We start from the raw sequence: 22793 nt of genomic DNA on the forward strand, positions 1-22793 counted from the left end.
AGAACCACGAGTGTGTGGTGTATGCCCATGAAAACAGCACCACGAGCAAGATGGTGAACATGGCCACCACCCACCAAAGTTCCCTCCTTTCCATATAACCCCCAACCCAGGCAACTGCCTGTCTGTTTTCTGCCACTATAGATTTTTCTAGTATTTTCTAGAATTTTGTATAAGTGGAATCATACAGGATGGATTTTTTTTGAATCTGGACTTCCCTGAGCATCATTATTTTGATACTGACCCAGGTCGCTGCTTGTATCCACATCTCACTCCCCCTGCATTCCTGAGTTGTCCCCGAGGCGTGGAGACCCGCTCGGTACCACACTTTGCTCAGCTGTTCACCGATTGATGGATGTCTGGGTGGCTTCCAGCTTTTGGCTTTTACGAATTGAGCTGTGCTACACATTCATGCACATGCCTTTGTGTGGACATGTGCCTTTGTTTCTTCTGGGTAAGTATCCCGGGTAGAGTGGCTGGTCATACGGAGGGGATGGGTTTAACGTTTCAAAAACCTGCCACCCTGTTTCAAAGTGGCCACAGCTCTGACTCCAAGTTCTCCATCTTCGATCTCTTTGCTCCCCACCCATGCGTTTCCAGGAGAAGGCAGACCAGGTCGGTGGGATTCCTGGGGACTCGGAGGCCAGCAGGAAATTATGGATCATCTAGAAAAGCGCTGAGAAGAGGAGACTGAAAGGCCTGATGTAAAGGACCAAAGACTCCCCCCCATACAACAGGGGCCAGTGCAGACCCCAACCAGGACCTGCCCCCAGCTGAACCTTATTCCATGGGTCTTACCTTCTATATCCTGGATGGTGAAACCGCCTCCTGGGAGCCTGGGGCCTCCCCTGACCCCAGAATGGGTCACATTCCATGGATAAACTAGCCAGTTTCAATGACTTGACTTTTTCAAACCAGGAGACATGTTCCACTTTAAAACAACAACAAAAACAACAAAACACTCTTATCGGGACTTCCCTGGTGGCCCAGTGGTTAAGAGACCGCCTGCCAATGCAGGGGACACAGGTTCGAGCCCTGGTCCGGGAAGATCCCACATGCCACAGAGCAACTAAGCCCACATGCCACAACTACTGAGCCTGAGCTCTACAGCCTGTGAGCCACAACTACTGAGCCCGCGAGCCACAACTACTGAAGCCTGCGAGCCTAGAGCCCGTGCTCCACAGCAAGAGAAGCCACCGCAATGAGAAGCCCGTGCACCGAAATGAAGAGCAGCCCCCATTGGCCTCAGTTAGAGAAAGCACGTATGCAGCAGCAAAGACCCAACGCAGCCAAAAATAAAATTACTTAATTAATTAAACAAAGCACTCCTATCATCTTGGGAACCTGCCTCTCACATGTCAATTTTCACATGGTTCTTTCATGTATAGATTGTGTTAAATTCTATTTGACTTTTTTCCATTGGTTGCTTCCATGAATAGCATATCTGGATCATAGAAACAAACACACAGTAAACTTCCAGAGAACCTAATATGTTAATTTATTTTCTTTCCATTCACGTGGCTTCATCTCTTAAAAGCAAATTCAACTAAGTGGAAGAATTTTTAAGCTACAGGGTAAGCCTGGAAGTGCTGGAGAACTGACCAGATCCTTAGGAAATTTTTTCCTTTCTTAAAATCCTTTAAGAACGATTTCAAAATTGATCTAATGACATAATAGATAATCCTGCATTCCTGCATTAAATGAGATTTATTTTTCAAAGATAAATATAAACCTTTCAACTAGGTAAACAAGTAAGAGTACAAAGACGTTTCTTATTTCTAGAAATGTGAGGATTGACATTTAATCCATAATTTTAATGAGAAACAGATTAGTTCTGTGTAGGACATTAAGAATTTGTCCCGGGTATAGTATTATTTTAGACTATTAGGTCTTTTCGCTCAGAGACTGGTGAAACTTTAGTTTTTTGGCTAGTTGGTGAACTGGAATCATTTGAAAATATGGCTACCAGGGATAATTTCTAGAATGACACCAAGAAATTATGATCTCTGATAAGTGAGGGGGGGGCTCAGAATAGGAGAAAAACTGATTTTATTAATTTGATATCCCTTTCATAATGTTTGGATTTTTTTTTTTTTTTTTTTACCATCTGTGCAATAGTTTTATAATCTAAAAAGAATGCAGGACTTCCCTGGCGGTCCAGTGGTTAAGACTGCCTTCCAATGCAGGGGGGGTGGGTTCGATCCCTGACTGGGGAGCTAAGATCCCACATATGCCTCGTGGCTAAAAAAAACAAAACATAAAACAGAAGCAATATTGTAACAAATTCAGTAAAGACTTTAAAAATGGTCCATATCAAAAAAATCTTAAAAAAAAAAGAATGAAGAACATGATTTGTGAAGCATCATCCATAATTCCCAATATTAAGAGGCAAATATTGTTAATCTTTTAGTATTTATTTTTGCAGGTGAATTTTTATGCATTTATGTATTATGCATGCATGTGAAGTTATGAAAAATTATATAATAGCAAACATATTTTCACATGCCATTTTTCAAACTACAGCATATGGGCGATGTCTTTCTGTATTAGCAAATATATCTTATTTAATGCTAATCTTAATGTCAGTCTCTGGTCCGGCCAAGGGCTCAAGGTCTTTTCACATTCTAAGTGTATCAGTCAGTTTTTGCTGCAGTAACAAACAACCCTGAAATCTTAGTGGTTTTCTGCTCCCAAGGGTGTGTTTCTTATTCACAGGACTGTTGGAGGGGGTGTGGCCTTGGTTCTGCCAGATCCCCGGGTTCTGCTGGGCTGAGGTCCAGGCTGTGGGTCGGATGAGCTTCAGGTCAGCTCCTTCCACACATCCTTCATTCTGGGATTGGGGCTGAAGGAGCAGCACATCTGGGGTCTGTTCTTCTCACGGCGGACATTAGGAATATGTGAGGGCTGGCGAGCACCTATGCCGTGCTTCCACGGCCAGTCCAGGATGGTGGGTCCCATCCACCCACAGAACAAAGCAAGTCAAATCAACAGGGCAGGGAAGTGTGCTCCACCCACAGAGGGAGGGTAGGGAGGGTGGGAGAACAGAGTAGCTATTCATGGAACTAAAAGACCCTCCAGTATACATATGGAAAGAGAGAGAAAAGGAAGTTGGGGTTCTGCTGGGTAAGTGACTAACAGTGATATTTTGCTGTTGATAGAGTAGTTCTTCAAATCTTGTTCCATATTGTTTTTCAGACATGAGTTGTGAGCATGTTGGTGAAGTTATCAACTTTTTTTCAGCATGTGAGTGTAGAGATGAATGTATACTGCCATCTTTTGTCAATTTTCCGCTTTGTAATACTCATGTCAAACTCAGGCTTTCCCCCCCCCCCCTTTTAACTGTTTACTTCCAAATAAATAAACTCAAAATAATTTGAGTGAAAAAAAGAAAGTGAGTAGAATATAATTTGTGCTAATAATAACACCAACATTAATAGCGAAGAATAACTCACCTTTTGAGCACTTATTATGAGCATTTTACTTGAACTATCTTATTTAATTCTCACCACAACTAGATAAGAGAGTTATCACTATTATCCCCATCTGAAAGATGAGAAAACTGAGATCTAGAAGATGAACTTATTTGTCCAAAGTCACACGACTGGTAGGTAACAAGCGCAGGTCTGTTTGACTCCATCACAAGCTCAACACTCTAAACTCCAAAGCCACTGTTTTAGGAGTGTGTGCACGCCTGTGATTTTAAGATTCTCTTTCTTACTGATGTAGGAGGGGAGTAGATTGCATGCTCCCAGGGAGAGGAAATGACCTGTATTGGAATAATCCATGGGATGGTGGGCGCCATATGTGAAGGCTCAGTCCCTAGGAAGTTTGCTCCTGTATTTCTGTATAAGATACGGCCTCACCATAGGCACTACTGAGGTTGGTCTATCCCGTTTCCGGTTCTCCTCCTCTTCCTGAACACATTCCAGATAATATTACATTTCCCGGCCCCTTCGAGGTTAGGCGTGGCCACTCGACGTTCCCTGGCCAATGAGGAATGAGCGTAAGCGGACGTAGAGGCGGTTAAAAACGGATGGGGGTTCTTCTGGTGCTCTCTTCCTTTCCTGTGACAATTTTGGAGTCACATGGAGGACAGCTTTTCTGGAAAGCCACGCAGATCCACAGTGGTGAGGGAGAAACAAGTTGTTATTGTATTAAACCAACTGAAATTGGGGGATGTTTGTCATCACAATATAACTCAGCCCACGCTGGCTGATACAAGTTCCTCCCAGCTGCCTCTGGCACCACTTCTCTCTCCCCTTTTGAAGGCTTGCCAGGTCTTTTTAAAGAAACATTTCTTCATCTGTTACGTTAAGAAAGAAAATATGAGCCTAGCCTGCCACATTCTTTACTCTCTGATCTAACACCAGCCTGGCTCCCTGCTGGCAGCCCAGGTATCCTCCTGCACTGGTGCAGGATGGAGTCTCCGTGGTAAGGAGCCCAGCAGGGCCCCTGCCAGCATTGCCATCTCCAGACGGGGTCAACAGCTGCCCCACAGCCCATCCGGCCCCAAGGACGGGTCCCTTTGTGCAGCTAACAGGTCTTGGGCTCCTGTTCCTAGCCATGTATTAGAATTGGGGTAACGATGGCCCCTGGCTTTCATGGGCCACTGGACAGTCCTCTTCCTGAAGAGGCTGCAACGATCCAGTTAGCCCCCAGCCTTCCTTGCGCAATAATCATCAGCACTTCTCCGCAATTTGCTTGGCAGGTTCTTGTACAGCCATTTCAGTAGTTATTAATCCCAGGACTCAGGGAGACAAGGCATGTTAAAAATAAAGCAACCAAAGTGCTGAAATTAAGTCTCTGGAAGCAAGTCAAGGTTCCACGTGGGACGATATTTCAGTCCCGACCCCATGCCGTGGCCAGTGGGTAGAACACCGCCCCTCCTTTGCCTGCACACCACACGACCCAACTCCAACCACGAGGACGGCATCCACCTCCATCCTTCCCTAAGGCTCGGCCTGGAGAGTCTTAAGCCAGACAAACGCCAGCTCCATCTCACCGCTTTTATTTTTTTTCATCATGCCTGCCACCTAATTTGCTATTTTTCACAATACATGTGGCAACAAAAACTCGTCGCCATCCAAGCTCTCATTATAGAATCAAAAATAAAATGGAATAAAAGAATTCAGGTATGGAATCTATATTTAGCTGTTATTAAAAGAATCGATGGCATATTCCACAACTGTCTGTGCATTTTTATTCCATCTTTATTTAGGTTTGATTCTCCTTTTTCCTTTGTATCTCTTGAGGCAGCAAAATATGGTCACCTCCAGGCCTATGATGCTCTCAACGTAAGCTCTCTGCAGCTTTCACATTAAAAGGCATTTAAGGAATACGTGGGAAGGCGCGGGGAAGGAATCATTAAGTGGAAGACACCGGTTATAATTCTTTGTAATGTGCATTTCGTGATTAAGTTATTACTGGACCAACTAACCTTAATGCCAGGGCCTATAGTGCAAAGACTTGTAGAGCGAGACCATTCATCATTCCTAATGAAGGAGGCTTCAGAGGACCTCTGGGTGGTCCAAGGGTTGAGCTGAAACCCCTTTTTTGTTCTCAGGCACCCACCTCGGAGGGTTAGAAAGCCCATCAAGTCCCCTTGTTCACTCCTCCAGCCAACACAGGGATGCCTGCTGCAGAATCTGCACCAGCCAAGCGGTACGGACTATTCCCCTGAAATAGTCCAGTGTGTTCCTGCAGGGGCCTGTTCGGGCTCCTGAGGGGTGTGCCCAGGTGGCCACAGGTGGACCTCACACCTCCAAGAGACACCGGGGAGACTGTCTTTTGTCCTATGAATAGTGAAATGAACGCTAGCCACAAGAGTGGACACGATAAGGCACTGTCTTTCAGACAGACTCCTGGTTGAAATGGGTCACGCATGTGGAGGACAGCTACACTTGCTGTGGATGAGAAGGAAGCACCCAGCACGATCATCCATCAGGCACTGAGAAAGATCACAGTTCCTAGAACGTGAGACCGTGGTTTCCTGAGTCTAGAGAGACATCCAGCCAGGGCAGACACAGTTCCACTTTGCAGAGACATTGGCAAGAATGTCTAGGGGGAGATTTTGCTATCATAAAAAAAAAATCATTTATTTAAATTTTTTTTTTTATTTTTTGGAATTAAAAAAACATTTATTGAAGTATAGCTGATTGACAATGTTGTGTTGATTTCTCCTATACAGCAAAGAGATTCAGTTATACATATATATATTCTTTTTCATGTGCTTTTCCATTATGGTTTATCACAGGCTATTGAATTGAGTTCCCTGTGCTATACAGTAGGACCTTGTTGTTTATCCATTCTATGTGTAACAGTTTGCATCTGCTAACCCCAAACTCCCAATCCATCCCTTTATTTTAACTGAATATGTAATTTAAACATCAGTTAATTTTACTATTGTTAAAAAACCAAATCCATATTCTCAGAATAATGAAAAGTGCTTTAAAATCAGTCCTCAATGTTTCTGTACGTTCCACCCCAAAGTTTTGAGTTTGAAAGTGTACCCCAAATTCAATGCAGCTGGAGCCCTTGAGTTGATGTCAAGGAAAGTTCTTTGTATTGAACCCAAATCACAAGAGTTAGATAAAGTCTAATTCTCCTTCTACCAGCCATTTCTTCAGTGATTTGATGGCAGCTCTAGTGCCTCCTTCTATTTCTAGATTAAATATCTCCAATTCTCTCCACGAGTCTTCATAATGACAATAGCTAGCGTTGAATGAGCCCTGACTTTGTGCCAGGCTCTGTGCTAAGCCACTTTCTGGGCACGATTTCATTTACCTTCATAAAAGGCAGTGAAACACATACTATTATCGTCCGTATTTGACAAACAAGGGATGTGGAGCTCAGCATACATAAGTAAGCCCCCCAGCATCATGCAGCTGGTACAAACGGGACCAGAGTCTGATCACACAGCAGGTGCCAGCTCCCAGCCGGACCCACCCACCAGGTTCCCACCTTTCTTAAAGGTGGCCTCTGCTCTCCGTGTTCTGGACTTCTGAAATGCATTCTTCCACTGACCTGTCTTGCCAAATATGTAACAACAACGCAATTTCATATTGTTGAGGGGGTGTGGGTGGGGTGGTTTTGAGGTCCCCAGAGTTGCAAGGGCCCAATTAGCACAAGCTGCTACTTTCCGTAATGCAAATCGGAGAAACTGGAATCAAGGATGCTTGTGCAGCCTGCCTTCCTCCCCACTCCCTCCTCCTCCTTCCCCTCCCCCTTCTCTCCCCTCCCCCACCCCCTCCTCCTCCTCCTCTTCCTCCTCCTCCTCCCAAGCTCAGGCCTCCCCTCCCACCTCAGAGACGTGCCTGGACCAAGGGGTGGGGTGACGAACTCCAACAGGGCGAGGTGGTTTCCCCATGAGAGGCACTCTTTATCTTTCGTGTCTGCCTTGACAAAAATTTGTTATCCTATCACTCTATTATTGCAATAATTGACAATAATAACAACAATGTAACAATAACAGCACAATTAATCAAAGATAATAATGTAATAATAATAATTACGTGATCATTTATGCAAATAAACGTCTGTGTAGCATCCTGTTCCCAGCCCTGGACCATCTCCACGTTCCCACTTCGCTGTGGAGCACTGGGTCAACGTTGGGACAACGCACTGGGATAATGAAGGGGACGCCTGGTGATGGGGGCAGGGCGTGTATCCCCTTTCATGCCCCCTCCAGTCTCCAAGCTTCTGCTGCTGCATCTCCGTTCCCACCTCGGAGGTCAGTTTTTGGAGGAATTTGACAAATGAAGAAATGAGGTCTCAGAGCTGTGGAGCGGCATTTCCCAGAGCGGGGCTCCGCTGCAGTGCATGAGATGGTTCTCAGGGGGGGGCCAGACCCCCCGCTGCCCCCTGACCACACACCACCCCCCCCACCCCCCCCGCCCAGTCATGAGCACTGTGGTGGCCCCGGCTTGTCCATCACCGTGGGCTGCTGGGGTGGAGGCGTGCCCTGGGCGGGGGGTGGCGCCTTCCAGCCCCCTGCACAGCAGACCAGCAGGAGGAACTCAGACCCCTCGGCTGGGACTCGGGGGCTCCTCTGGCTCCCGCCTGCGAGCCCCAGACACGGGCTCCTGTCTGAGGCCCTCACACCCAGCTTCATCCGAGGGAGTGAGAGGCGGGCCGAGGGGCTGGGCATCTTGTTTTCTTTCAATTTTTTTTTAATTTAATTTTTTTATTTTTTTTTTTCTGGCTGCGTGGCATGTGGGATCCTAGTTCCCCGACCAGGGATCGAACCCGTGGCCCCTGCAGTGGAAGCGTGGAGTCCTAACCACCGGACCGCCAGGGAAGTCCCCATCTTGGGTTCTTAAAACCTCGCAGATCCTACCCACACCCTGCGGTACGCGCCCGCCACAGTCCAAAGACAGAAAGTTAAATCACCGTTAATAAAATGATTCCGAATTCTGCTTCCTGTTTGTCCTAAGGGTGGACCCTCTACTCCAGGCTGTCAGCAGAGAAGGCATTCATCTCTTGTAGCAGAAAGTCAAATAATTCACCGCGGACATTTTCTTTGGAGTGTTATGTTACCTCTTTCCTCTAGAATTAATTTCCTTGACTCTGACCTCGGAAGGTCAGGGGGAGGCAGCTTTGTTAAAAGTGAGAAACCTACCAAATATGCTCCAGCTACTTCCCAGGTGGTGGCAACAGGCCAGATTCATCACTGTAGCCGTCATTCACTTATTTAAAACGAAGGTGTTTTACTCCTTTAAAAAATAGAGCAGTGGAGGCCTGGAAGTTGCTGCTTCTAACAAACATCAGCTCCGCATATTTGTAAAACTTAAATTGCTGTGAGATTTGCTTTCTTGGGCACGAGAACCCCGATGGCGGGGTCGACAAGAGCTCTCCTTGGGCGGCACCACCCCATCTCGGTGTCCCCGTGCCCAGGTGGCCTGTCCTCTTTGTTGAGGGGGTGGGTCCCAGACATCGCCTCCTCTGCGAGATGGATCCGGATTCAGGGCTGTTCATGCCGGAATGCACGTCGGGGAGCCCCGTGTCTGCCGCGCCCCAAACACTGGTCCCTTGAAGCAGCTTCATCATGTTTCTTACATTAAATGAATTCAAAGACCCGGTGGACGTGGCCGCCAGTTGACCTCTGAGATGGCCCCGGGGTGGTCGGCAGCCCCTCACCCGTCCCCTGTGCCTGAATGTGTCTTCTGCCCACCGGGCCCACAGTGGGAGCCGTTTTCAAGGATGTGGTCTCGAAAGAGAGCAGAGTGGTACTGAGACCATCAGCCGGTGTTGAGACTGAGCCCTGACCTCCATATAACCTTCAGGATTTGGCGGGCAGACACGGAGATCTACTGGTCTTGAGTACAAGTCTGTATGTAAGTTTCCTGCTGATTCCACCTGCCTGTCTGGAGCGGCTGCGTCTTTCTTCCGTCTCTCCTGGCCCTCCATGTATGCAGCCAGTTTGTGAACCAACCCCTGGCCCCGGGCTCCCACCATCCCCTGCGAACGTGAAGGGCGCCCTGGGGATGGGAAATGCCAAGCGCCCCTGGGATTTCTAGTCCAGTGAAGGGACAGCAAGTATCTGTGTGCCATCAAGGTTCTCTGAAGGGAGGGGACCGTGAGCCACTCTCCGCAGGGAATGAGAAGGGAGGCCGAGGCCTCTGAGGCCCTTGGGAGGAGCTTGGAGCTGAGCCAGGAGGGGTGGGAGCCCGTGGGACTTAAAGCAGGGCAGGAATTCCATGTACAGCCCGCCCAGCCGTCCGGAGGTGTGACGAGGCGGTGAGGGGCAGGGCTGGAGAAGGTTCAGAACCAGCAGCAGGTGATGGGGGACAGGGTCCAGGTACCTGCTGGGTTGGGGAGGCACGTTGGATGCAAGCAGGGCAGGCGAAGGAGGATGTGAGGGACCTGGAGATGTGAAGGGCTAGCACTGAAGCTGCTACAAACATTCATACAGAAACAGTTTCCATTTCTCTTGGGTAAATACCTGGGTCGAATGTATTAAGTATGTGGTTAGTTTCATGAGGAACCGCCAAACTGTTTTGCAAAGAGCTTGTGCCCTTTTATGTAGCCGTCAGCGATGTGTGAGAGTTCCAGCTGCTCCCCATCTTCAGCCCTTTTTTCTTTTTAGTCATTCCAATAGGTGTGTAGTTTAAATGTGCATTTCTCTAATGATGAATGACATTGAGCATCTTTTCATGGGCTCTTTTGCCCTCTGAATATCTTCTTCGGTGAAGGCGTTGCCCTCATCTTTTGCCCATGTTTTCCTTGGGCAGCTTGTTTCAGATTATTGCTGAGTTTTTTGAGCTCTTATTTTGAGTATTCTGGATCCAAGTCCTTTGGCAGATCTGTGATTTGCAAGAATTTTCTCCCAGTCTGTGTCTTGTTTTTCATTCTCTTTATAGTGTGTTTTTCAAAGAGCAAAAATTTTAAACTGTGATGAAGTCCAGTGTATCCATTTTCTTTTCTTTTATGGATCATGCTTTTGTTGTCATAACTAAGAACCCTTTGCCTAACCAAAGACGGAAAGATTTTCTCCTAGCTTTTCCGCTAAAAGTTGTATAGTTCTATCTTTTACATTGAGCTATGATCCATTTCAAGGTAATTTTTTATAAGGTGTGAGGTTCATTTTTTTCCCCATATGGATGTTCAATTCTTCCACTATCATTTGTTAAAAAGACTTATCATTTTAAAAAATATTTAAAAATAACTTGTCCTTTTCTGTCATTTATCCATTTTTCAATTAGGGTTTTTAATGATTTCTATTACTTTCTAAATAGATAGTTAGTCTGTAAAGAGTCTTTACATATTTAGAATATGTAAAGAGGCTAGGAAACACAGCTAAGTCCACCCAGTTATTAGGTGTGGAGCTGGGACTCAGAACCAAGCAGTCTGGTTTAATAGTTCCTGTTCTTAACCTCAACCCTACACCAGTCCTTTATTTATTCTACTTTTTTCATTCTCTTAAGAGAATTTTTAGGTTTTTTTCCCTCTAAGTCTCAAAAGTTCTCATTATATTTGTCCGGGCACTTTTTTCCCTTTTGTTCTGTTGATTCCAAGAATGTCATTGTTTCCTATTTCCAACTGTTTATTGTTCGTAAATAGAAAAGCTGCTGGTTTCCTACAGTCCCCTTACTAAACTCTTTCATGAGCTTTCAGTTTATTTCCTTAGATTTTTTCATCTAGAAAATCACAGCGCCTCCCTAAATGGTAAGTTTGCCTCCCTTTTCAAATATATACATTTCTTATTTCGTTTCCTTATTCCATTGCATTGGCTAGCACTTCTAGAGAAATATTAAGTGCTGGTAATGTTAGCAGGCCGCATATCTTTCTCTTTTTTTCTTTTGGCCGTGCCACGCAGCTTGCGGAATCTTAGTTCCCCGACCAGGGATTGAACCTGGGACACCGCAATGAAAGCGCCACGTCCTAACCACTGGACCGCCAGGGAACTCCCAAGCGGGCTCCCATATCTTGCTCCTGAATCGAATGAGAGTGATTTAGTGTTTCATGTCGAACATCACGCTGGCTTTGGTTTGATATTTAAAACTGAACAATATCAAAATAGTCTCAAACAATACCTTTTTGTTTACTAAGAAGTTTTGTTTGATCAAACATTTCTCCTGATAGATTTGTTAATAGTGAAACGTTCTAGCTTTATGGGAATAAACCTCACTTAGTCGTGGTGTGTTGTTTTTTCAAAGCCCTGCTGTATTCTGTCTGTAGATAATTTAAAAGGTTTTGCTTAATTTGTCTGCTTGCCAAGCAAACCCCAAGAGCCTCTGAGCTGGTTACAAGGGGACTTTCTGATATGTTTCATTTTCCTGTAATAGCGTCCAGTGGCTCCTGCTATTTTGCATCAGCTGACCATCCCCCCGCCCCCCCAGGCCTCCTTAGCGGGACTTCCTCTGGCCTCAGGTCACGTCACCTCCAGGGCGATCTCGGCTGTCCCTTTGGGCTTCATCTTCATGGACATGACACCGGATCACAGAGGGTGTTTACTTCATCTGGGGTTTCCCCGGAAAGCTTTGCCTGGGACAAGGACTCGGTTGCGGCATGCTGTATTTGAGAGTTGGTACCTGGAATCAGGAGTGAGGGCGTGGGGAAAGGGGAGACACAGAGGAGGAAACCCCCCAACAGAGGGGTTTTGTTGCGGTCTCTGCCATAAGCATGGGGGCCACCAATGGTACCTCCTAGAGGCCTCAGAACTTCCCCCAGCAGGACTGTTCACTTGCTGGGGTGGGAGCAGAGCATCTCCACCTCCAGTCTCCCAGGCTGCTTCCAGGATGGCTGAGAGCTGCCCCTGGGGCATTAACTCCCGCAAGTCTTCAGGCTACGCTGGCACCTGGCACCCGCAGGGGGCTGGCAGATGTCCTAGAGCAGAAAGCAGAAAGACGCTGGCCTGGGGGCCGCCTTACGGGGAAAGCCTCGGCCCCCCTGCCGGCCTGTCCTCCTGCCCGCTGCTGCCCCATCTGCCAGTCAAGCAGGGAGAGCTTCTGACCAGCCCCACCTACCAACACAGATTCCAGGAGAAGCCAGCTCTCCCTCGGCTCTCTCGGCGCTCCCTGTGTGAGCAGCCCCGACTCTCTGTTCAGATATCAGTCCCAGGGGGCTTTTCAGAACAAGTCCATGGAAAATAACTTCGTGGAAAATTAAAGGAGAGTAATAAAACTCCTTGTTAAGATACAGAGGGCTACATGGGAGGCACGCTGGCAGAGGAGTTGAGGGATTTGCGAGACCTGGGAATATTTATAGTGTCAGGTTATGGAACTGAGCTAGAAATTGTCATGAAATTACAAATAAATGAGTGTATGGGCCAATATTTGATGTGCAGGGGAACATGAGGGAAGTAGATCTCTTGCTACAGTGGAAAACACGTAGAAAACATTGCAGAAGCGTGGGGGAGTCTGGCAGGGATGGGGGGATGGGGCAAACTTGCTGGCTGGAGCACCTAACTTTTCCTGCCTTTACCAGGCTTCCCCTGTGCACACCTGACTTTACCTGGCTCTGACCGCATGTCCCTGGGTGAGTCCCATATATGCTTGCTTCCCAGTTTCCCACGTGTAAACTGAAGGGTTGGGCTAGGTCCTTCCCATCTGGGTAGCCTAAGAACCCTTCTCTGAAGAAGGATGCTGGCCTCCAGCATCCCAAACCCCCAGACCTTCTCCTCGGGAGGGACAGACCAAGCCTACCGCTGAATGTAACGAGCATCTGGGTTAATCAAAGCCACAAAATATTTATAATGTTTTTCCCAGGACAGAGGACCTGGTTACGTTCGCATCCCTTCACGGTACGATGCCCCAGTTTCTACTTCTCTGTAAAGCAGTTACTCTTTCTGGGAAATCCTGGCGTGCCCTGTGCTCAGGGTGGCAACCCAGAAATATTGTGACTGATGGTTGAATGCTTCAGGTTTTACAAGGAAAAAGAAAGGCTCAGAGATGGAAAGCATTACATCTTGCTACCAGCTCATTCACACATCATCAGACATGTTGGGGGGTGGGGTGCGTCCAGGTAAAGGCAGCTTACAGAAGCCAAAACAGGCAGTTCTGACAGCTAGAAGCAAAAAGGATGATTTCCCTTTTCCTAAACTGAGATGGAGTTATGGTGCTCTGTGACGCGACTGCTCCGGGTGCACCAGGAAGAAGATCGCTTCAAATGAGCAATGCACAGGGATGCCCGAAGGTGCCAAACGCTGGCAGGCACGGGCTGTCAGGGGCTGAGTGTGCCCCCTACCCTGAAACACGTTCTCAGGGCATCAAGGAGTGAGTAGAGGCACCGCTGCAGTGTTTTTGGACCTCCAGCCTTTTCACAAGAGGTTTTTGAAGACTGGAAGGACATTGCCCAATCCGTACGAGGCTGAACTGGATACCGAAATGGACACAGAGAAACTGGGACGAAAGCAGGATACTGTCCTTAAAATGCCAAAAGATGCGGCTCACACAGAGCCCTGTTGTTGAGCAACAAACAGATCAGAGGGACTGGAGCGGGTGGCCGAGGGGCGTCCAGTTGGGTGGAGGGGCTGGCAGAGGCCTGGGTCCCCAGGGAAGTGTTTCTTGAACACAGCAGAAGGGCTTTGGCATTGGAGCCCTCTGTGAGGACAGCAGCAACATGTCCCTGGTTGTATTCTGGCCAGCTGCTTTCTCTGCTATCTGCAGGACGGTTCTAGAAATCCGAGCAAGAGAGTCTGGGGGGTGGGAATCTGGTTGGAGGGGGATGATATCTTAGGGACTTGAGTTGTAGTTGTAGGGCAAACAGGCCACTTTATTATATTTTTTTAATTTTTATTTTATATTGGAGTATAGTTGATTAACAAAGTTGTGTTAGTTTCAGGTGTACAGCAAAGTGATTCAGTTCTACATATATGTGTATCTATTCTTTTCAAAATCTTTTCCTATTTAGATTATTACAGAATATTTAGCAGAGTTCCCTGTGCTATGCAGTAGGTCCTTGTTGGTTATCTATTTTAAATATAGTAGTGGCAAACACGCCGCTTCAGATAACTTTTTTTTGGGGGGGGGGCTTCGCCACGCGGCTTCTGGGACCTTAGTTCTCCGACCAGGGTTTGAACCTGGGCCCTCGGCAGTGACAGCGTGGAATCCTAACTGCTGGACCGCCAGGGAATTCCCTGGATAACACGTTTTATTTGGGGTCATGGGGGGACTCGTGGAAGAAACCCTCCCCCACCCCCCTCACTCCCTATAAGCCACTTCCCAGAAGAGCCGCCACTGACAAACCCAAAGAACATCAGAACATTCTGCTGGCCATCCCCCTCCCCCTCCCCCTCCCCCTCCCCCTCCCCCTCAGCAGGATCCCCTGCTTCCAGGCCAAAGAAGTTATGCCTGCAAGATCCTGCCTGGGCTTCATTCTTCCTGTTTGAAGGATTATTATTATTTGATTGATTGCCTCCTTTATTCATTCAACAAATGTTTTATTAAATCTCATCCTTAAGGGAGCAGAGGAGAGAAAGGAGTTTGCATCTGGCAGCCGTCCTAAAGGAGTTACGGTATTTTACCCCATGTGTGTCCTGAAATACTAGGCCCCAAACACAACATTTTTTTCTTTTCTTTTTTCTTTTTTTAAAAAATCTAAGTGCTTTTAAAGACTTCTTTGAAACGTGGGACAATTATGCAAGCAGGAGAAAAAAAAAAGTACCTAGAGCCAATATTTAACTTTGCCTTTGGTTATGTTGAAGTCACCGGCCCATGCAAATCTCTCAGGCATGTCCTATAAAACTGACTTTAAAAAATAAATATATATATATATATATATATATTATTCACGGGGAGACATGGACTGAGGTTTTGCATAGTGGAAGGCTTGCTATTCTGGAAGCACACTGTTCTACATCACAGCCTGGACGCTGGTGTTTGCCAACCCCTCCAACCCCCCTTGAAACTTGCACATCTTGGCTGCAGGAAGTGCTCCCCCTTTGCGGAATACTGGAAATCCCAGGACTCAGAAACTTCCCTAGCTTACTCAGAGACAGGTGGAGTGACCAGTGAATTATCAGGGTCTTGGGAAAAGTTGCTGGCCGATTGCTCGAACCTCAGGTTAGGAGGCGTAAAGCCACCGTCCCAGCTCGGTGCTGGGGGCCTGAGGCTCAGGACACCCCGCCCCCCTTTGGGTTTTGGCAAACCTAGCGATCCCGGAGTCCTGGATAACAACAGGATTTCCGGGCGTCTCCGGAGGGTGCCTTTTCGACTTCAGGATTCATCTGAGCGGTTGGTTTTAATTCCTCCACCCGCTAAAGCTTTTCCCGGCGGGGAGGGCCACTGGCCGAGACACGCGTCTGCACGCCCTGGACGAAGCGCCCATCCAGGTGCAAGGTGGCCCCGGGAGGCTGATGGCGGCGCAATACCCAGGCACAAAGTTTTCATCTGCTCTGCAAACCTTCAGATGGGCAATCGGCCTCTGTATCTCCGAATCCTGTGAATATAAAACACTCTGGGGCGGGAGCCGGCTGCGCGGAAGGAACCGGGCTTTGCAAAATTCAGGGACTTTCAGGTCCGCTGGGTTTCACCGGTTGTGTAGCCGGCGAGCCACGCAGCCCGGGGCGGGACGGGGCGGGGCGGGGAGGGGCGGCGGGCGGGGCGGCGCCGGGCTGCTGCAACAGACCCCGCACGCCGCGCGCCGGTCGCCTCGGCGGGCGGGAGCCGGCCGGGGCCGGGTGGGGAGGGGTTGACCGGCCTCCGCGGGGTGCGGGGAGATCCGGGGCGGGGGGCGCACGTGAGTCCCCGGCCGCGCGCGCCCTTTGGCGGAAAGGGGACCCCTCCCCCAGCCTTGCCGGTCCCAACCGCCCGCGCCCGGTCGAGGGGAGGGACGGCCCAGCTGCCCCTGCCGGGAGCCCCCGGCCCGGCTGCAGAGCGGGGCGGGGCCGCGGCGTCCCCACCCCCTACCCGGACACCTGAGCGGCGGCGGCGGCGGCTCCCGCGCTTCGGCCGGGCTGGGCGCGGCGTCGCTCGGGTCCCCGCGGCCGAGCCAGGTGCGCGCGGACGCCAGCCCTTCCCTTGCGGCTCTGACCGGCCCGGACTCTCTGAGCTGCGCCCCGAGCCAGGTGAGGCGGCGGCGGGGGGCTCGGTGAGCTTCGCGTGCGGGGCGGGGGTGGCGGGGGCACCCCATGCGGCCGGGAAGGACAGGAGTTGGCCTCACCGGCTGCGTTTTGGGTGCGTCTGGATTCCAGGAGTCAGCGGGTCCGCGCAGTCCCGGGCGCATAGAGGCTGAGGATGTGGGGTTGGGGAAAGGGTTCTTCGCGTCCTGGTGGGGTCGCTTCTCTGTAGAGACCCCCCCCCCCCCGCTCCCCCGTCTTCCTTCAGGACTAGGGGTCGGTTTAAAATTCTTTGGAAGCGGCCTGGGGGCAGAGCGCAGGAGCACCGCCTTTGTCCCCCGCGCACATGAACCCTCTCACCTCCAGCGCCTTCCCTTGAGGTAACGCAGGTGGACGTACTCCGCCCCCTGCCTGGGATCTCCTTGCCCTAGGTCGCCGCCCGCTGGCCCGGGTACCTGGGCCCGCATGCCCGGCGGTGGAACTGGCACGGGGCCGCCAGGGGGCGCGCGGGGGCGGGGACAGGCGCCGCGGTCGCCATGTCCCCGGAGACCCTGCGTCGGCTCCCCCCGCCCCGCACCGGCGCCCAGAGCCCCCATCCAGGTGCGCGCGGCTGGAGCAGCGGGCTCGGCGAGGCCGGGGCCGGTGCACCTGGCGCAGGCCTGGGGGTCGCGAGTGGATCCCCGGGTCCCCGGGGCCGAGCAGAGCCCCCGCCAGGTGCCCGGCCTCTGCCCGCCGCGCGCCCCAGCCGGGGTGGGGGGCCCGGATGGTGAGGGTGAGCGGCCCCCCCCTCGCCTCGCCGCCGCCGCCGCCGCCGCCGCCCGTGAATTATGCAGGAGGCTGGCACCGGCGGGCTCGAGTTGCTCAAGTTTCCCTGGCAACTTTCGCCCGGGCATCGCTTCGCCCGCGCAGCCCGCGGCCCCGGCGCCTCCGCTGGGTGTCCGGGCGCCGGGGGCGCCTGGAGACACCAACCGCGCGCTCGCCGCCGGAGCCGGGGCAGCTGGATTGTGCGCGCAGGTGCGATCCCCGCGGAGGACCTCGCTGCCCGGGTTCGGAGGGTGCGGGGTTAGGGGTGGACCTTGCTGCCGGGGCCGGATGACCTCGCCGCCGGTGTTCGGAGGGTGCGGGCCAGCGGCGTGCCTCCCGCGGGTTTGCGCGCAGACACTGCACGGGATGGGAGGGCGGGCGCGCGGGCATGGTCAGTGTTTCCGTGGGGCTGGGGGCGTCCGAAGGGGGCGAGGCCTCTGCTGGTGACAGTGGGCTTTCAGGCGGAGCTTTTAAATCGACCCCGGGCGGTCGGATCTGAGACGGCGCTTGGACCCCCATGTGGGAACTCAGGCCGCGGTACCTGCGGGCCCCGTGGCCGGCAGCTGTGGGCACGGTCCCGGGAGTCCTTAGAGGCCTTCCGAAAATAAAGTGGTTTCCGCGTGGAAGTTCGAGATGGTAAATTGGATAGTTTCGTGACCTCTTTTTGTTTGAAACTCAAGTTCGAACGTTAATGAGGTCAATCCGCTAATTAAATTAAGCTCCAAGAATCAGAGAGGTAATTTCGGAAGTCCTCCGTTGAGGGCGCCTTGATCTCTACCTGGGACTTGTCCCTCGGCTTTGCTGACCCGGCCGCAGGGAGAGCACGTGGGCGCTGGGTTCAGCCTCCATCCAAGTGCCGCGCTGTCCACGTTAAATAATAATTAGTGACCACCGATTCCGCGCCTGGGGGTTTCGAGGCGCCCAGGAGAGGCCCTGGAGGCGGCTGCTTTTGGAGACCCGAGTTTTCAAACCAGTCGTCCGCGATAACAAGGCTGCCTTTTGATAAAGGGGTTGAACATCTGTCTGCCTGGAGCTTTGTGCCCACTGGGGGTTCGGCAGTGATTAAGGGGGGGAAAGGTGAATGTGGCTGCCCGAAGAGGGGGTTAATAAATGGTAGCGTAGATTTTTGCCCAGAAAGTCACGGTGTCCTTAAGGAGGCCAGAGGGAGACCCTTGTCTTCATAAGAAGTAGGCTGCTTTACAAGTGTCTGGATGTAAAACTCCTGGAGTGCAGTGTTGTAAAGGAAGCGGGTTGCATTATTATGTTGAGGAATTTCTGCTTTTCCAAGAAGAAAGAATTGGGTGGAAAGCTGGTGCTTCTTTGGGCCCCAGTGGAAGCGGCTGGAATTCTTCAAGAATCAAAAGGAGCCCTTTACGAATAAAGTGATTTTACCTATAAAGGTGGTTCCCAGTGGGCACTGTTGACAGCACTTGGCTGCTTTGAACAAATTAGATCCCTTTGGGGGTGGGCTTGGGGAGGGAATCTTTTTGCCTCCTGGCTCCAAGTACAGTTTGCTTTAGAAAACCCTGTTCACATTCAGGTGAATTTCCCAGAGGTTTTCCTTCCTTAATTTTTTTTTTTTTTTCTTGAAGTGCTTGGGGTTGTGAGCAAAGCCCCCAAGCTGGCACCTAAGGGTCACCAATTTGGTTCAAGCCTGGGGGGGGGGCCTATGTAGGAGAAGCCTGGATCGTCGAGGGTTCGGCAGGGGGTCCTATGTGAGAAATGCCACCAGGAAGAAGATGGAGTTGTTCCAAGATAGCATTGCATTTTATATTTCATCGGTGATGGGGAAAAGGATGGAAGAAAAAGCTTGACATACGAAAAACGTGCCAGGAGTTAACCAATGTGCAGGAAAACACTAGTCGAACTGATTTTTCTAGAAAAAGAATTCCTTGTCTTACTCGCTTTATTTCTAAATATGTCCTGGAGTCCTAAGTGATAAGAGTTCTGGTGTCCTTGTCACTTCGGGTGAGTACAGGGGGCTTTTCCAAAGTGGGGCTCAGTTTGGGAGTTGCTAAGGGAATTGTGGGGATGAATTCAGTGTGGATCCTAGCCCCTGACCGCTGAACACGTTTCCCCAGGATTCCAGCTCCTGCTTTGTCAACTTAAGGCCCAGCTTGGTCGCAGGCTGTTGGATCTGGAGTCCGTAGTTACTCCTGGGCTGCGGGGAGGGGAGCGTGGGCGGAAAAACCAAGAGAAAAGTACATTTACGGCCTCTCCTGGAGCCTTGCATTGTTCTGAGCCCGAGGGAGGGAACATTTAGGGTCTTTGATCATCCAAGTGACCCCTGGGGCAAATTTATTGAATCCTCTGCTTTGACTGAGGGGGTAGTTTGTGGATGGGTGGGGAGGAAAGCACCCCAAACAAAGGCCTGGTCTTTTTCATCTTGGGAGCCCTCAGCCCTCACCTGGGACTGATTGGGTGACAGGCTCGGAGCAGGGCCGGGTGACCCTTGTGACCTGGCCACTGCACCTGACCCGCCCACCCGAATGAGGGGCCTGCCATTCATTCAGAGGTGATCTAGGTTATATCGGATTTTCTCTGCGCATTGTAAAAATGAGTCAACAAATAATCACCTGAGGGCCAGAAGCTGGCCACAGGAGACCACCACGGGAGGTTCCACGCCAGAGGAGAGAAGAGGGGGATTGGACAGTTAGTGCACGGTGGGACATGAGCTGTGATGGAGGTGACCGTTGGGTGCTGTAGGGCACAGAGAGCATTCCCAGCCCAGTCTGGGAAAGGAAGGGGATGGGGGGTCTAAAAACACCTGGATGAGGCCTGGGGTGTCTGACCGTGTCTTTGCCTGCATTGCCCTGGGACCTGGCGGGAATGGTCTGGTTCTTGTGTTCTGGCAGCTGTCAGGTTCTCACCTTCTGCCCGGCCTGGCGCTGCACTCTTGCTATAGACGACCTCATCCAGGTCTCTCAAAACTCTGGAAGGAGAGAGGTGCGATTGGTTATTATTCCCAATTTACAGATCAGGAGCCTGAAGCTCGCAGCAGTAGACCCACTGGCCCCAGACCACACACCTAGCGCACGGTGAGCTGGGGTCGCACCCAGGTAGCTTGGGAGAGCCCAGCCCTTAAGCCGGCACACTGCACGCATCACCCAGTGGGAGAATTCATCTGGTTAGAAGATGATTTTTCTTGTTACTGTGGTGTGAGAAAAACTGTAGCCAGAAAGTGAACACCAGAGTTTCTGATCACACTTCTTTTTTTTTTTTTTTTTAATATTTATTTATTTATTTATTTTTATGGCTGTGTTGGGTCTTCATTTCTGTGCGCGGGCTTTCTCAAGCTGTGGCTAGCGGGGGCCACTCTTCATCGCGGTGCGCGGGCCTCTCACTATCGCGGCCTCTCTTGTTGCGGAGCACAGGCTCCAGATGCGCGGGCTCAGTAATTGTGGTTCACGGGCCCAGTTGCTCCGCGGCATGTGGGATCTTCCCAGACCAGGGCTCGAACCCGTGTACCCTGCATTGGCAGGCGGATTCTTAACCACTGCGCCACCAGGGAAGCCCTCTGATCACACTTCTTGATGTGATAGGCCTTTTTTTTTTTTTTTCTTTGAAAGCTGATTCAAGAAATGCTTTGAAGGGGCTAAAAATGTTAATGTCATTGGCTCCAGTGGTTGTTCTGAGATGGGTCTTTGGGGGCCAAGGATGCATCTAGCACAGGCCTTCCCACCACTCAAGGGGTTTGCAGTTTTAACGGAAGGGAGAGGGGAGCCCACGCCCAATACTGGGGCAGATCGCAGAGGCTGCCCAGGGCTCGGGCTCGTGAGCTGTGTCGGGCTCGATGGTTACATCGAGCGCCAGCTGAGGCGTGTGTCACTTCCGGGGGTTGGGGGAGGGGGTGGGCAGCAGAAGCCTTCAGGGCTGCTGGGAGTTAGTGGGCGGCTGCAGGGCCCCCGGTGATTGGCTGCCGGAAGCCAGTGCAGGAAGGGGCGGGACAGGGTTTGAAAATTGTCCTTGTGAGGTTTTCAGAGTCCTCTCCTTGACTCTCAGGATGGAATGAAGCCACAAGCTCCAAATGTCAAAGCTGCAGATTTCTTTTTCTTCCTTCCTTCCTTCTTTCTTTTCTTTCTTTTTCTTTCTTTCTTTCTTTCTTTCTTTCTTTCTTTCTTTCTTTCTTTCTTCTTTCTTTCTTTCTTTCTTTCTTTCTTTCTTCTTTCTTTCTTTCTTTCTTTCTTTCTTTCCTCTCTTTCTCTTTCTTTCTCTTTTTCTCTCTCTTTTTCTCCCTCCCTTCCTCCCTCTCTCTCTCCCCCTCCCTCCCCCCTTCCTTCCTTCTCCCCTCCCTCCCTCCCTCCCTTCCTCCCTCTCTCTCTCCCCCTCCCTCCCCCCTTCCTTCCTTCTCCCCTCCCTCCCTCCCTCCCTCCCTTCCTCCCTCTCTCTCTCCCCCTCCCTCCCCCCTTCCTTCCTTCTCCCCTCCCTCCCTCCCTCCCTCCCTTCCTTCCTTCCTTTCTTGTTTTTTTCTTATGTATACTGTCACCTTTATTATAATTCATGAATCCATTAGAAACTGACATGGATCTCTCTATTAAGACATCTAGATTCTCATGGGCATCTGCTTTCCACTCATTAGAAAATCCAGGTTTACTTGAGAATGGGGAAGAAAAGCCGATATCTTAGTGTCATTATGACAAGTCCTCACCTCATAGGAAACCTGAAAGGGTCTCTGGGCACCCCCCCAGGTCACAACACTGTGCTGTCTTCACAGACCTGCCCACACTCAAGTGTCTTCTGGAATTCCTTCTAAATGTCAATGGGCACCTGGGCAACAGAACATTTTATTGCTCTGCTGGTTTCTAGGGTGCAGGTCCAGGGTTAAATAATGTGCCCAAACTTAGCATTTTCAAACTGTCCAGGCTTATCTTCCAAAAGTAGTGTATTACTCCCTTTACCAACTCTCCCTGCCAAATAGAGACCCAAAGCATTAAGTGTTAACTGCCAAGAAGTTAAGTAGGGCTCCTTTTCTCTCCCCAAACCTAGTTATTTGCAATCCCAAACAAATGCTAGCACTGCACACGCAGGACAATAGTCCTTCCTGAAAAGGCCAAAGCTGCAGATGGGCCTCTCGGGTGAGGGGCTTCTGGCCCACCCCACAGAAATTCTGTTTGAGGCCCAAGAAGCAGACCTGGAGCTCCCCAGAGGGTCCCACTGTCAGGGGTTCTAGGAACGCACTTTTAAATTTTTATTTATTTATTTATTTATTTTTGGCTGTGTTGGGTCTTCGTTTCTGTGCGAGGGCTTTCTCCAGTTGCGGCAAGCAGGGGCCACCCTTCATCGTGGTGCGCGGGCCTCTCACTATCGCGGCCTCTCTTGTTGCGGAGCACAGGCTCCAGACGCGCAGGCTCAGTAGTTGTGGCTCATGGGCCCAGTTGCTCCGCGGCATGTGGGATCTTCCCAGACCAGGGCTCGAACCCGTGTCCCCTGCATTGGCAGGCAGACTCTCAACCACTGCGCCACCAGGGAAACCCTAGGAACGCACTTTGAGGAAGAT

General features: G+C 50.6%; 1 protein-coding gene across 4 annotated transcripts in view; it reads left to right on the top strand.

Annotated features, from left to right (window-relative positions):
- The first annotated feature begins 16393 nt into the window (after nt 1-16393).
- The window catches only part of SHANK2 (SH3 and multiple ankyrin repeat domains 2), a 473760-nt gene continuing 467360 nt past the window's right edge, over nt 16394-22793 (top strand). For 3 of the 4 annotated variants that reach the window (XM_057553698.1, XM_057553701.1, XM_057553700.1), the window contains exon 1: nt 16394-16501. The gene's annotated coding sequence lies outside the window, so the exon portion shown is untranslated. Of the gene's footprint in view, nt 16502-17356; nt 17507-22793 lie in introns of those variants that run through there. The other variant, XM_057553699.1, reaches the window with a different exon arrangement.

This window comes from Balaenoptera acutorostrata, chromosome 9 (assembly GCF_949987535.1).
Source record: "Balaenoptera acutorostrata chromosome 9, mBalAcu1.1, whole genome shotgun sequence".
Taxonomy (NCBI): domain Eukaryota; kingdom Metazoa; phylum Chordata; class Mammalia; order Artiodactyla; family Balaenopteridae; genus Balaenoptera; species Balaenoptera acutorostrata.